The sequence below is a fragment of the Rhamphochromis longiceps genome, linkage group LG3 (genome assembly GCF_057381845.1).
Source record: "Rhamphochromis longiceps isolate RC_006_pf linkage group LG3, R_longiceps_female_GT1.1, whole genome shotgun sequence".
NCBI lineage: Eukaryota > Metazoa > Chordata > Actinopteri > Cichliformes > Cichlidae > Rhamphochromis > Rhamphochromis longiceps.
In genome coordinates, this window is record NC_140559.1 from 63,058,772 (window position 1) to 63,072,666 (window position 13,895).

Sequence of the window (13,895 nt, forward strand, 5' to 3'; positions counted from 1 at the left end):
AACGCATCAGGCTGGAGTTTAATTCTGTTTTCATCTTTAGAAACATCTGGAAATAGTTATAAAAACGCTGCGTAATAAAGAAAAATAGTGTAGATTAGTTTGAGTTGTGTTTAGCTGAGCTGTGTCTTTAATCTGAAGTTCATTTTGTGGAGGAGCAGCAAGACTTTCAGTGTTACTCTCAGAGAAAGCCTCCCAAATGTCTGTTGTCTTAATAGTGGAATTATCTGGAAAATGAACCAGTTCTTATGAGCTGCTTTTCTGTATGAGCAGTCAAAGCATTTTATACAGCGTGCTTCATTCACACAAGCACTTCTTTTTCTAACAATGACACTATGATGGATGCATCGGAGAGGAAGTCGGGGTTCCACATCTTGCCCAAGGATACCGTGGCGTGCAGACTGGAGCAGCCAGGGATCAAACCTCCAACCTTCCAGTTAGTAATTCTACCTGCTGAGCTACAGTCTGTACTTCCTGAACAACACACCCTCCTTTTGTTTCTTTATTTCCAGTAGCAACCAGGACCATAATGAACCCTGACTCCAACAGACACTCAGGATCCACCTGCCCAGTAAGTCACCCGCTAACTGCAACTATCAGAGCCCTGACCTTCTGCAGAGACGAGTCACACTGAACACAGCAAGTGTCCCTGCTCTCAGATACAAAACCTGCCTTTAAAAGTTCAGAGTAATGAAATCAGCAGTTCTGATTCTAGAATCTGTAGTCTCACACACATGTGCAGAGCACTTTTGTTGTTTTGGTTCACATCAGGTGATATTCTGCTGCAAACAACTAATGAGAACATTTTATGAAAGCTTTGAGTGTCCATCAGGATCCTGTAGAAACAGCTTCCATGTCAAAGATCAATATTCTGAATTCTGTTTTGAAAGAAAAAGATTTCTAGAAAATTCTCTAAAGAATTCACCATCTGTTTTGTTTTCTAAAACAGATGGTGTTTTAGAAGCTACCTGGTTTCTCCACCGGTTTTTCTTTATTTTTTTTAAGGAGGTCTGGTTTCCCCACCAGTTTTTTAATTATTCTAAGGAGGTCTGGTTTCTTCGCCAGTTTTTAAGGAGGGTTAAGGATGGTTGCTCCACCGAAAGGAGGTTTTTCCTCTGCCGCTGAGGGCGTTGAGTGTTTGGTTTATCCACCAATATGTAAGGAGGATAGAGCTCTCATTGGTGGGTAAACGCACGTGTGAGCGAGTGCGGGCCAGACGTGGTCTGTGTGAGTGTGACTGATTGTTGTCTTGTAATGGGGAATAAACTGGGTAATTCTGCCTTGAAAGGGGATGGAATACATTGCAAAGTATTCACTGGGCAGCACGTAGTATGTAGATCATTGAAGGAAGAAAGTAATGAATTTGTGCACAAAGCAGATGGAACAGTGAGTGTGACTGTGTCTGATGTCACTGTGTGTGTGAGACACAGAGAGGTGTGAAAGACAAACATCCAAACTCAGCCTGCAGTTCTGTTCTGTGATTCTACATTTGACTATCCGTTGAGTTTGGTGTGCACTTTGTTCAGATGCATTTAGATACATCACCTCCACTCTGGGTGGCTGTAGCTCAGGTGGCAGAGCAGGTCAGCCACTAATCAGAAGGTCGGTGGTTCGATCCCAGGCTGCACCCTGGCTGCATGCCAAATATCCTTGGGCAAGATACTAACCCCATGTTTGCCTACTGGTGGTGGTCAGAGGGCCCGGTGGCGCCTGTGTCCGGCAGCCTCGCCTCTGTCAGTGCGCCCCAGGGCAGCTGTGGCTACAATGTAGCTTGCTATCGCCAGTGTGTGAATGTGTGTGTGAATGGGTGGATGACTGAATGTAGTGTAAAGCGCTTTGGGGTCCTATGGACTAGAAAAGCACTATACAAATGCAGGCCATTTACCATCTCCTGTCTTTCCTTCTCTACCATTGCCTCCTAACTGCGGATGGGCACCGGTATCTGATGTCATTATGGCACCGGGTCTGACATAAACGGTAGTAACCAGACTGAAAAGCAGTGCACATTTTGGTGCTTTTTTTCCTGAGATGTCATACACTTTGGATTCTAGCCAATCATTTTACCTTTCCAAGGATAGTAGGCGGGCCCCGGTACGTATGTTCTTTTAGAGCAGAGCGACAGATTAAAAATGCCCAAGGCTAAGCGGTCAAAGTCTGGCTGTACTTCACAGCAAAAGATGCAAACTCAGCAGCCTGCAACAAGTGCTTTAAGCTGATACTGTGCAAAGGAGGTAACACCTCGAATCTGGTGAAACAGGGAGGCTGTAGCTCAGGAGGTAGAGCTGGTCACCTACTGGTCGGAAGGCTGATGGTTCGATCCCAGGCTCCTCGTGCCAAGTATCCTTGGGCAAGATACTAACCCCAACTTGCTCTCCACATTCGGAGTGTGAATGTACTTAGAAAGCACTGAGTACAGATAAAGTGCTGGTGTGATTGGGTGAATGTGGCATGTTGAGTACTCTGGGAGAGTAGAAAAGCGCTATATAAGAATCAGTCTGTTTACCATGAAACACCCGGCGACGCATAGTGTTTTTTTTTTAAAGCCGAGAAATGCACCGTATTTGATAGCTTCCTGCAAGACCTCACACCGAGCACAACTACTGCGGGTGTGGTGCCTGTTATCGGACATGGAGTTAGCAACATCCCCCAAGAACCTGAAGAGGAGAGTCCTGGCCCCTAGCCCTGCCAGAGGAGCAGAAATGATGAGGATGATGACGGCAGCAGCAGCCGTTCTTCTCTGCGTGTGTAGCTTAATGTTGTTTGTGTGTAATTTACGTTGAGTAGGCTAACCACGTTATTACATTAATGTAAGGTGAACAAGCAAACACCGTTGTAGTTACATGCTGCTGTCTTCTTGTTTGATAGAGTGATACCATATATGCCCTATAGCTGCACAAAAGGCTAACATTGTTATCTTTTTACAAAAAAAACAACAAAACATGAGCGGTTTCAGGACAAAGTTTGTGTTCTCCATTCTTTAAGCACCGGTTCCAACCAAAGGAGGTATCTTGTATCAACAGAAAAGGCTAACTTGGTTATCATTTTGCAGAAAAAAAGAGACTGCTAAAAATAAAAACATGAGAGGTTTTTGGACAAAGTTTGTGTTCTCCATTCTTTAATCACTGATTCGAGCACCGATTAAGCACAGGCACCGTTTCAAAAGTACCGGTTTGGCACTGGTATCGGATAAAACCTAAACGATACCCATCCCTACTCCTAACATGCCTCCTTCCTCCTCTTCCTTTTCTTTCAGCCATCAGTAGCATGACAGTCTTATTCATTATGATCCACGCATTTTATTTGGTAAAGCTTTAGTTCAGAAGGCCCTTACTAATGCAACACTCCCCATTTACCCAGGCTGCCACTTGGAGTACACTGGCTTGTGGCCCCTTGTGCCAGCATTAGTGCTTTCCTCCTTTCTGCTGCTCACAATTCACCGATCACACTTTGACTATTACCATTAAAGGCTGCAGAACCTGCGTCTGAAGCCTCTGGTTTAAAAGAGTTCAAATAAATAATCCAGCTATAGTTGTCAGTATTTCCACTGCTGCACAGGAAAAAACTTTATTATAAAATAAATAATAAGAAATAAACTTTATTTTTCAAACACAAGCTTTACACAACTTGTACGTTCACACAAGCACTTTTTCCATGTGTCTAAGTGTTTCCTGTCGAACATTCACCAGGACACCATGCAGACTGGCATTAAACCACCAACCTTCTGGTTAGCAGGTGACCTGCTCGACCACCTGAGTTCCAGCCACCTCATCAAAGTGACCAATCACATTAGAATCCTGTCCTGCTTTGGGCCCCGCCTCCAAACCATCCAAAGCGGGTTTATTTGCACCATGTATGCAGGTAAACTTAAACATCCATTCAGCTGCTTCAGAAGGAAAATGTCAGCTTGTGGTTTCAGTCACAGGAAACTCACAGGTTAGAGTCCAGCCAGAGGGCTGCTGTTGTTTATCTGTAAAGTCTTTACATTTACAGAAATAAATAATTATGTGGACACATCTGGATCATCAGCAAACATGAAACCAGGTGACCACCAGGACCAAGCTGACTGCTGACACAGAGTTCATACTCTAACTGCTAGCTGCTCTGCTAGCTAAGTTAACTGATGTTAAAGGTCAGAGTAAAGAAATGACGTGATGCTGCTGGGAGTGACACCACAGACTAGCAGCATTTAGTTACTCAGCATATAATGCAGTTAATCTGAAATCTCTTTTTCTCTCTGAAACAAAGTGACAGCAGACTGAGTCAAAGACAGAAACCTTATTGAAACACCAAATATTCCCCGGCTTCACTTCCTGATCCAGGATTCAAAGAGGACGTTGCACTTACTCAGCTTCTTCCCATGAACGTCTTCCCTCTGCAGCTCTGCTGTCTGGACCAGGTCTGTGTAGAAACAGAGACAATCTTTTGCTTCATCAGTCCTCTGTGTCTGCAGGCTGAAGTCACATTAAACACTTCACACCAGCAAAGAGTCTGAAGCTCAAAGGTCAGCTGCTGCACCTTGTGTGATATTGTTTGATCAATAATTAACCTGCAGCAGGTTTCTGCTCCAACTCCGACACACTGAACAACCCTGAGAACAAATCAGAGGATGTGGGTGTGTCTGCAAGCTTCAATAGTATTAAACACCTCACACCAGCAATGAGTCTGAAGCTCGCAGGTCAAAGGTCAGCTGCTGCACCTTGTGTGATATTGTTTGATCAATAATTAACCTGCAGCAGGTTTCTGCTCCAACTCCAACACACTGAACAACCCTGAGAACAAATTAGAGGATGTGGGTGTGTCTGCAAGCTTCAATAGTAAACACCTCACACCAGCAATGAGTCTGAAGCTCGCAGGTCAAAGGTCAGCTGCCACACTGTATATAATATTTCAATATGTATACAACCTGACTGTGGGTGTGTGTGCAGCCATAAACAGTTTAAACATTAAACACTGAACCATAAAAGAAGCTTAAGCTGCAGCTCACAGGTCAAAGCTCAGCTGCTGCAGCCAGTTATGACTTTACATAAATCATCATGTTTTCCCTCTCAGCACTTGGGCTGTTTTGACTCAGCTACACTATGGCAAATGGCCAATGGTTCCACAGCTGTTCTTGTTGTGTTAGGGCTGAAAAGCCCGACTTGTTCTCCTCTGCAGGTCATCAAATGCACCACAGAAGTTTGTATTTGCAGAAGCCTGTGTATGTTTGATGGCTTTATTATTCTCTGTTCAAAGACAATAAATGTGGAAAATGTCTCATGTAGTATCAGCGTCATTTAAAAATGACTGCAAACATTTAGAGAACATGTGCTGCTGTTTGTCCTTGTAACAGGGCGGCCCTTAGCGGCTGGAAACACAGTGAGACAGACCAAGGCAAGTGTAGTGGAACAAAGTATTTATTTGCTATATGGCTCTCCTTACAACAATTAACTTGTCGAGCTTCTTCACAGCACAAAAAATCCACCTCTAATGACAACTGGCAGCCTTAAATATGTTCAGCTGTCACAGACTTAACCATTATTCCACTCTCAGGTAAATTCTTAAATCCCAACCTTCCACCACAGTATACAATATATTAATTAGAATAAATAAATACATAAATACATTTCCACATTTACATATTAATAAATATTTCACACTTAATGTTACACCAAACCCAATATTATAAAAACCCAGAAACCCAAGCACAAAAAGATTCACCACACTCTCTTTACCAATGGTCTCTCCCGGAACCTTTAAATGGTGTCTGGACCCCAGGGGAAACATTTGCCCAAACACCTTGAAGAGGACACAGGCAAGAAAGGTGAGTAATCATTAACTTACAAACACTTATTTGCACCACTTTTATCCCTAGATTTCACACACACGTTTGCATTAGTTTTCCTTACTGGTAAACCTTAAATCACAATCTCAATCACCATTCTTCTCTCCTGACAGACAACCACCACATTCCTTGATGAGGAGCAGCTGTGCAGGATCTGAAATAAGGCTACCAACTGATTTTAAAATTCCCAATAAATAGTCAATAAATATTTAAACTTCTTGTGTGCAAATCCATGCTTAAAGTGCAATGCTCATAAATTGCTTGATAAGGTGCTGTTAATAAAGTGAAAGGTGTGCTCTAAAGTGCTATACATATAATATAAATAAATACAGTCAAGTCTGTCCCGTATTCAGTAAGTGAAAATGAAATGAACAATAAAAGGTGAATCAAATGGACCATTACGGCAAGGCTGGGATGGTCAATTTGGTAAAGTAAATCCGTTGGGCATCTTTCTTTGCCTTTAGACAATAGTTCTGATGGCAAAAGAGCCAAACGGGACAGGCACAAAAAAAAAAAAAAAATACAGTAAGGGAGTCCTCTTCCTTACATTTCCTCCTCCCTCTCTTGAGCGCGAAGTGCTTCAGTCCTCTGTCATCCTAGATAAACAATCAGCAACCACATTTGACTTCCCTGGCCTATACTGGACCGTAAAGTCATAAAGCTGCAAAGACAAGTACCATCCTGCAATGCGGGCATTTGCATCCCTCATGCGGTTCAACCACTGGAGGGGACAATGATCAGTCTCCAGAGTGAAGTGACGTCCCAGAAGATAATACCTCAAGGCCTCAATAGCCCATTTCATGGCCAAGCACTCTTTCTCCACCGTCAAATACCTCGTCTTCCTGTCGAGTAGTTTCCGACTCAGAAACACCACAGGCCTTCTTTCACCATCCACCTCTTGCTGAAGGACAGCACCAAGGCCAACTCCTGAAGCATCAGTTTGCAAGATGAATGGCTTGTTGAAGTCTGGACTGTGTAGAACTGGATGTGTGCAAACTGCTTCCTTGAGGTCTCTGAATGCTTGCTCACAGTCTTCTGTCCAACGCACTTTGTTGGGGGCTGAGCCTTTTGTGAGGTCATTCAGTACAGTGGATCGCTCTGCAAAAGAAGGTATGAATTTCCGGTACCAGCCTACTAGACCCAGAAAACCTCTCACCTTCCTTTTTGTTGTCGGAACTGGGAAGGACTGAATTGCTTCAATCTTTCCAACCTGCGGCTTTATCTTCCCAGAGCCAACTACAAAGCCCAAGTACTCCACTTCTCTCTTGGCTATGGAGCACTTCTTGGGATTGATAGTCAGTCCAGCCATTCTGATGGAGTGTAGCACCTTCTGTAGGTGAATGACATGCTCTTCCCAGGACTGGCTGTTCACCACCACGTCATCCAGATATGCTGCAGAGAATGCTGACACATCTCTCAGTACATGGTCCATTAATCGTTGGAATGTCGCTGGTGCACCTTGAAGCCCAAATGGCATGACTTTAAATTGGTACATACCAAAAGGAGTTTTGAAGGCTGTCAGCTCTCTCGCTTCTGGTGCCAAAGCCACTTGCCAGTATCCTTTACACATTGCTCAAACTCTTATAGCCTCTGGTGCCTCCACCTTATCATAAAAGCCTAAACATTCACATCCTTTCTCTCACACGGCGCCTAAGCTACGACCTTGGCTCCCCGTTTATCTGCTCCTGCTGAGATGGGGCAGAAAACTCCAGTATGTTCTGTTCTCTTCTAATCAGACCAATAAGGTGATGACTTTCTGCAAACAGTATTTCTTATAACTCAGCAGTATAATGCATCATAAAACAATATCATTCATCCACAATAAATCAGCAGTCTAATGTAATGCAAATCAGTTTAACAAATGCAATAGTTATCATCTTCTTCTAATTCAGGAGAATGATGCAAACTAAAACTACATAATAATTCACAATCTTTAATTAGGGGTATAACATGGCATAAAATAATATTATAATCTAACAATTCCCCCTGATGAGCTCGTTAGAATAATGAGCTCACCAACACCCTATAATCCAGTGTCGCCGGGTTCATCTCTTCTCACTCCTGAGGCCCTTTGTCCCCCTGAGGGGCGAACCATATGTGAGATGACCTCTGTGTTTGCGCAGTTCAGATGCAAGAAAAACTATTATTCCAACAATAGCAGGTACAGATGACACTCCCCAGTTCTCCCACAGCTTTATTTTGGTGCTACCTTATACCCTTCCGACGTACTCAGACTAGAACCTCTGTCCAAGGAGCTTTTAGCCTTTATTTTATTGCTGCAGCTACCAGTGTCTTCCAGTTGGGTGATCCTCTGCTCTTCATTCTTCAACCTCAGGGGTTAGACAACCCTTCAGTCGTGGCACAGATCAGGGGATTATTCTGCCCCGATTTCAAACAACGATCTGTGTATCCTCCAGAAAAAGATCAGGAACGCGTCCCCCTTTTTGCCCAAGAGCCTCTCGAACTTCGTTGGTCTGGTGTTCCTGGATTTCCGCCAACCCCTTCATGGTTATTGCTGTGTTTATGGGATCCATCCTTTTGTGGTGACTAGCTGGAGCCCAAACGCCATGACACTTGGACCCAGTTGATGTCTCGGCAGTCACTGTGTCTGTCTCTGCTGCGGAGGATCCTCGCATCTCTGTGACCTCATCTGGTGTCAGTCCCTTTCTCTGTAAGAGACAGAAAACCAAAACACCTCTCTTCCTAACCCTAATAATCTAATGTTGTTATCTACTGACCTTCTAGTGATTCAGAATTGGTCTAAAACATTCAGAATGTCCCAGGGACTTATTCTAATCATATCCTATGTGTGTGTAAGCGTGTTTGCATTTAGCCCTCTGCACTCAAGGCATTTCCTACACTTTATCAGTCCGGACCATCACGCCGAACGAAGCTTATGACCTTCAAAAGGCCGAGTGCCAACTCATCATAAGCACATTTGCAAGGTGTGTCTGAAACTTATTGAAACCACTCTTTTTAACAAAAGATAAACAAATTAACAAATCTTCTAAACGCTATTCAGTTCATTTCAATGATTGATGCTTACACATGGAAATAATGATTTATGCTTCTCACTGATTCTCTACAAAAGACCGGAAACTTCTCGGGCCGCTATTAGCTTAAGCTTTACCATTCCTAAGTTATTAAAGACACAAATGAAGTTATAAAAATGTTCAAATAATCCTTGTTTGATGTTAAAACTCAACTTCCCCCCCCTTTTTTTGACACATTCCAATGTGTCAAATCAACGGAGCTAGAACATTCAAAGAAAAGGTTAGGCAGCTACAAGGTTTCCCAGATTGTTAAGTTGATCTGCGTATGATGCTCTGACTCAAGTATATAATCTTAAATGAATGTCATTTAATTAACTGCCACTATTTAAAACTTAGCTTAAAGACATAATTGAATAAAAATCACAAAGAATAACATGATATCAATGTTATGTAAGCGCGTGCGGCCCTCTATGCTCGAAGTCACTCCACACCATAGATCAGCCAAACATCGCGTTGACTGTAGCTTTTAACCCTTATTAACTTGAGCACAACTCTATAATGAGCAACAAACTGCAATATGTCTGAAAATGATCATGGTTACACCTGCAATAGAAGATCGTATGATTATCCTGACACCTGTAAATAGAAAATTAACCTGCGGTTATAACAATCACTGGAACACAAATGTTAGTACAATGTCAAAAACTTCAATAAATGTTTAATGCAATGCTAGTTATATGATTCTGATGCAATAATAAAGCTGATGCCAAAATAAGAGTAAAACACCCCCTTTTATCCCGTTTCACTTGACACATAAACGTTTATAAATGCCTCTTTTAAATCTTATTTCCCCCTGATCTCCCCTTACTGACCACAGCAGGGGAAACTCCGCTATGAGTCAACCATGAATGCAGCTCACCTGATTCATCACTGAGCTCCACCGTCACTGGCGTCTGACAGGGTGGCGCTGCATACTCTTCCTTTAATGTCACTATTTTCAACCTGTTAATTAGAGTGCTCACACATGAAGCAGACTACGTCCACAACAAGTCAATACAGCTGTAAATGTGGCCAATTATCAATCTATTACCAATCAATAACAACAGATAAATTTTATTTTATGCATGCTTTCAGTCAACCACTCACCCAGAGGATCTCCAATCCCAGAAAATTCCTTCTCCTCAGTCAATGAGTCTGTCCTCCTTCCATGGCCTGGTAACTGGTCCATCCAGAGCCATATGATCTCAAAATATACATACAACAAGCCAAACCACACCTTGGTCACACCAACCCTTTTCCGCCCTGAAGATGTTCAACGCCATCTTAGTCTGGACTGTCAAAGGTGACTTTAACGCTGGCTGTTCCGACAATCCATTTTATAACATTTCCTGGTCAGATTCGCCAATCTCTGCACCAGGGTTTTAAACGTTTTGCCATCTTCATTAGTTTTTATTTTTATTTAGCTTCGACTCCAGATTTTCAATTTTTACCAGTTGTAATCAGTTTTTACCAATCAGTCGCTAGTTTAGTCTAGTTTTTATTTTCTGAACATCCTTAATTTCAGTTTAGTTTTGATTAGTTTCAGTTATAGTTTTAGTTGTGTTTTGCAAAAATTAAGTGTAACCAAATCCCAGTTCCATCATATCAATCATGCTCTTCCGCTTATCCTTGGGTATTGAGACTATTAACTCTTGCAGCACCGGGTGTTCCTAATTTTGGTTCAAGTGAATTGATAAACTTTTTGAAGGCGATTGACTCACACAATTATTTAGATGTCCCAGTCCTGTTGTCTCGGGACGCATCACGCTGCCTTATCTGGGGTTAGCTGTTTTCTGGGGATGCTGGTTAAGTGGGGGAGCTCTTCAAGGAGGGGGGGGGGGGGGGGGGGGGGGGGGGTGCTCCCCCTGATGAGCTCTTCAAGGTAAGCTAGGTTAACCTTCTTGTGTGAGCTTTTCAAGTGCACTTCAAGGTTTGTGGGATTTTTAGTTTTATAAATGTCCCTCATAACCCCCTGATGACCCAGTAATTCATTTTTGCACACTGTAGTACACATTTAGTTTTTTTCTTGTAGCTCTCATACTCTACTTGCCACTCCTCTAAGTCCTGATGTTTCTTAGAGAGGACAACAGTACCTTTAAAATTATATCACATGTGTGGGGGTGTGGCCTTGCCAATTGTTTTCCCACCTTTTCAAAATGGCTGGCATGCCCACCAGCACATTTTAAGGAAGAAAGAAAGGTAAGCTTGATATTTACATTTAAAATGTTTTGTTAAACTCAGATTTTTATTAATTTTCAAAAAATAAACATCTAGTAAATAATTTGAGGGGTCTTTAAGAATTAGGCTTATTGAGTTTCACAGAGAACATGACTAATTTATTAATGTGTACTCTAGTGCACGTCGGGACTTTGTACTTATATTTATTTCACTTTTTCCTAGTAGACAACTCTTTGACAAAGGCAGAGAGAATTCTTAACAGAATAATTGAGCGAGATTCAAACAGAGATTTTTCAGAAGATGAGAGTCATGTGAGCCAGATAGGAGAGGGTGAGAACCCAGGAGGAGCCACACAAAGATTATCGAGATGCAGTGGCAGATGTGATAGAGAAAAACACAGGGCCACCTGAAATCTGTCGTCCTATCTGGTCCAAAACCAACATGTAGGAGAATCTGGAATTTTTGCTTTGAGTTAAAAATAAAATATGGGTAAAATGCAGGAATGATTTCCAGTATAGTAAAAAATAAGAGTCGCATTTATAGCTGAATCCATGACACCTGATTGTTTCTACAAGATCACGTCATTGCTAAAAGTTATCAATGATCTCAATGTGCAAAAAGAACTCCCAGTATCTGGAGTTCAAGCTCCTCTTGGCTGAGAAACCAGGGACAAACATGTGAACAAGACCTGAATAATACCAGTAATGAAGAGTTCTCTCCAAAAATCAAGAAAAGGAGGCCCCAATCAGATGAGAGTGTAGCAAAATATGGTTCCCTCCACTTGCCTGAGATGGTTAACAGTCCAAGGCATTTCAGTTGTAGAATGGTTGGGTGCAACAGTAAAACATATGTGAGATGTGGGAAGTGCCAAATGTTGCTTTGTGTCTCCAAATAAAAAAATCACAGTACTTCCTCAGATATCATAAATGAATTGATTTTTGTGAAATAGAAAGCCCAGTGCAATCACTTGTTCCTGAACCAATGGCTTACAGCTAGTGAAGTGTCAGTGACTTCTAAGTTGGTCCCTGATCTACATTTTTATTATTATATTGTTATATAAATAAGTTTTAATATCCTGCTTACAACAAATTCAGTGGAGCTTTTAATTTTCTTAAATAGCTCTTGAATTTTGTTAGTTTCACATTCGTGATCAATGAACTCCCCTTGTGCACTGTAGTGCACATGTTGTAAAATTTAAATAAAATTGGTTAAAAACAATTTTGTTTTTGTAATGTGTTTTTTTTACCGTCCCAACACTTGATTTATCTGAAAAAGAAAAAAAGAAAAAGAAAAAAAGGAAAATGCTTTTCCTTTTTTTCTTTTTTCTTCCTCCCTGGGTCTCAGGAGGACATTGTGTCTATCTTACTTTTAAATTGCTGACTATTTCAAGAAAGCACCCAAAAGACGGGGACCAGTGTTTATCATTACATATCTCCATTTTGAGTGTGGCAAGTCTATCATTCCCCTGTTATTCATAGACCTCAGTGGAGGTTTTTGTTTTTTTGTTTTTTTTACCTCTATAAAAGTTAATTGACTCTTTACAGTGACCTGCTATGGTTAATAATAACCTGCTCCGTCATGAGTGGAATCAAACCTTTTCTTCACTTTAGCATTTAACATTCCCAACCATATAATATGATACATTAATCGAACTACAGCTACTAAAAACACAATTTTCTTAATGCAAACATCAGTAACTCAAAATTAGCAACCAAAGGGTTCAGTCTGCAGTTCACACTCATGTGAAGCTACAGCCTCCCCCCTTAGTCTCTATCATCCTTCTGTTCTTGCAAAAACAAAACAAAGCAAGACAAAACATCCACCCTTCTTTTACAGGCTGGGTGAATTGTTGTGGACATTCACTAATCCTAAAGTCGGTACCGTTTTTGTCTCAATATCAAGTCAGTTAAACTTTTAGTCGTCAGTCCGTCACAGTCCAGTCACATGCATACATCCACACACATTCATACCAGATATTGCTGATAATGGAGTCTCACGCGCAACCTATTCGAGCCTCCATCACCAGCAAGATGACGTCATCATTTTGAAGGAAACAGTTCCTTGTTTTTGGACTGGATTGACTCGCTGCAATCCTTTTAGGCTCGGGACTTCTCATTCGATCAGTGTCCCATATAAGTGAATTTCTCCCAAGCTCATTATGATCATGGAGAAAAATACTTTGCGACTGTTTTCAGTAAGAATATTTTATAGCGCTTTAAAGTTCAATCTCTCAGGCCTGGATTAAAGAGCTGATTTGTTAAATCAGGAACTCACAAAATACCAAAATATCACCACCGGTGGATCATACAGTGGGGCAAAAAAGTATTTAGTCAGCCACCGATTGTGCAAGTTCCCCCACTTAAAATGATGACAGAGGTCAGTAATTTGCACCAGAGGTACACTTCAACTGTGAGAGACAGAATGTGAAAAAAAAATCCATGAATTCACATGGTAGGATTTGTAAAGAATTTATTCGTAAATCAGGGTGGAAAATAAGTATTTGGTCAATAACAAAAATACAACTCAATACTCACCAAATACCAAACAGGTAAGGTGTAATTGAGCCATAGTGCTTGGTCTCTTTGTCCCATGTAAATCAATTGCAGTTAGAGGCTACATTAATTTTCTTTCTGTAAGCACTTATTGAAATCATCTGAGCACATTACAAGTACATATTTGCTTACTCTGTATGCTCAAATGTGACCCGTTATGGCCACTAGAAAAAAAGAGGAGGCCCGAAAAACAGGTGGGGGTCCTCCACCACCACCACTCACAGAGCCTGGCCACTTGGCTTCCACATTTGTGATAATGTTGGCAGCATCACATATGATCTTCACAGTGCAGAGAACACAAATTAGCATCCATTA

At 41.6% G+C, this 13,895-nt stretch overlaps 1 protein-coding gene across 1 annotated transcript in view; it reads left to right on the plus strand.

The window, feature by feature from the left end:
* Positions 1-13,895, plus strand: part of LOC146675664 (uncharacterized) — a 300,511-nt gene that overhangs the window by 273,784 nt on the left and 12,832 nt on the right. The gene's annotated exons all lie outside the window — the stretch shown is intronic.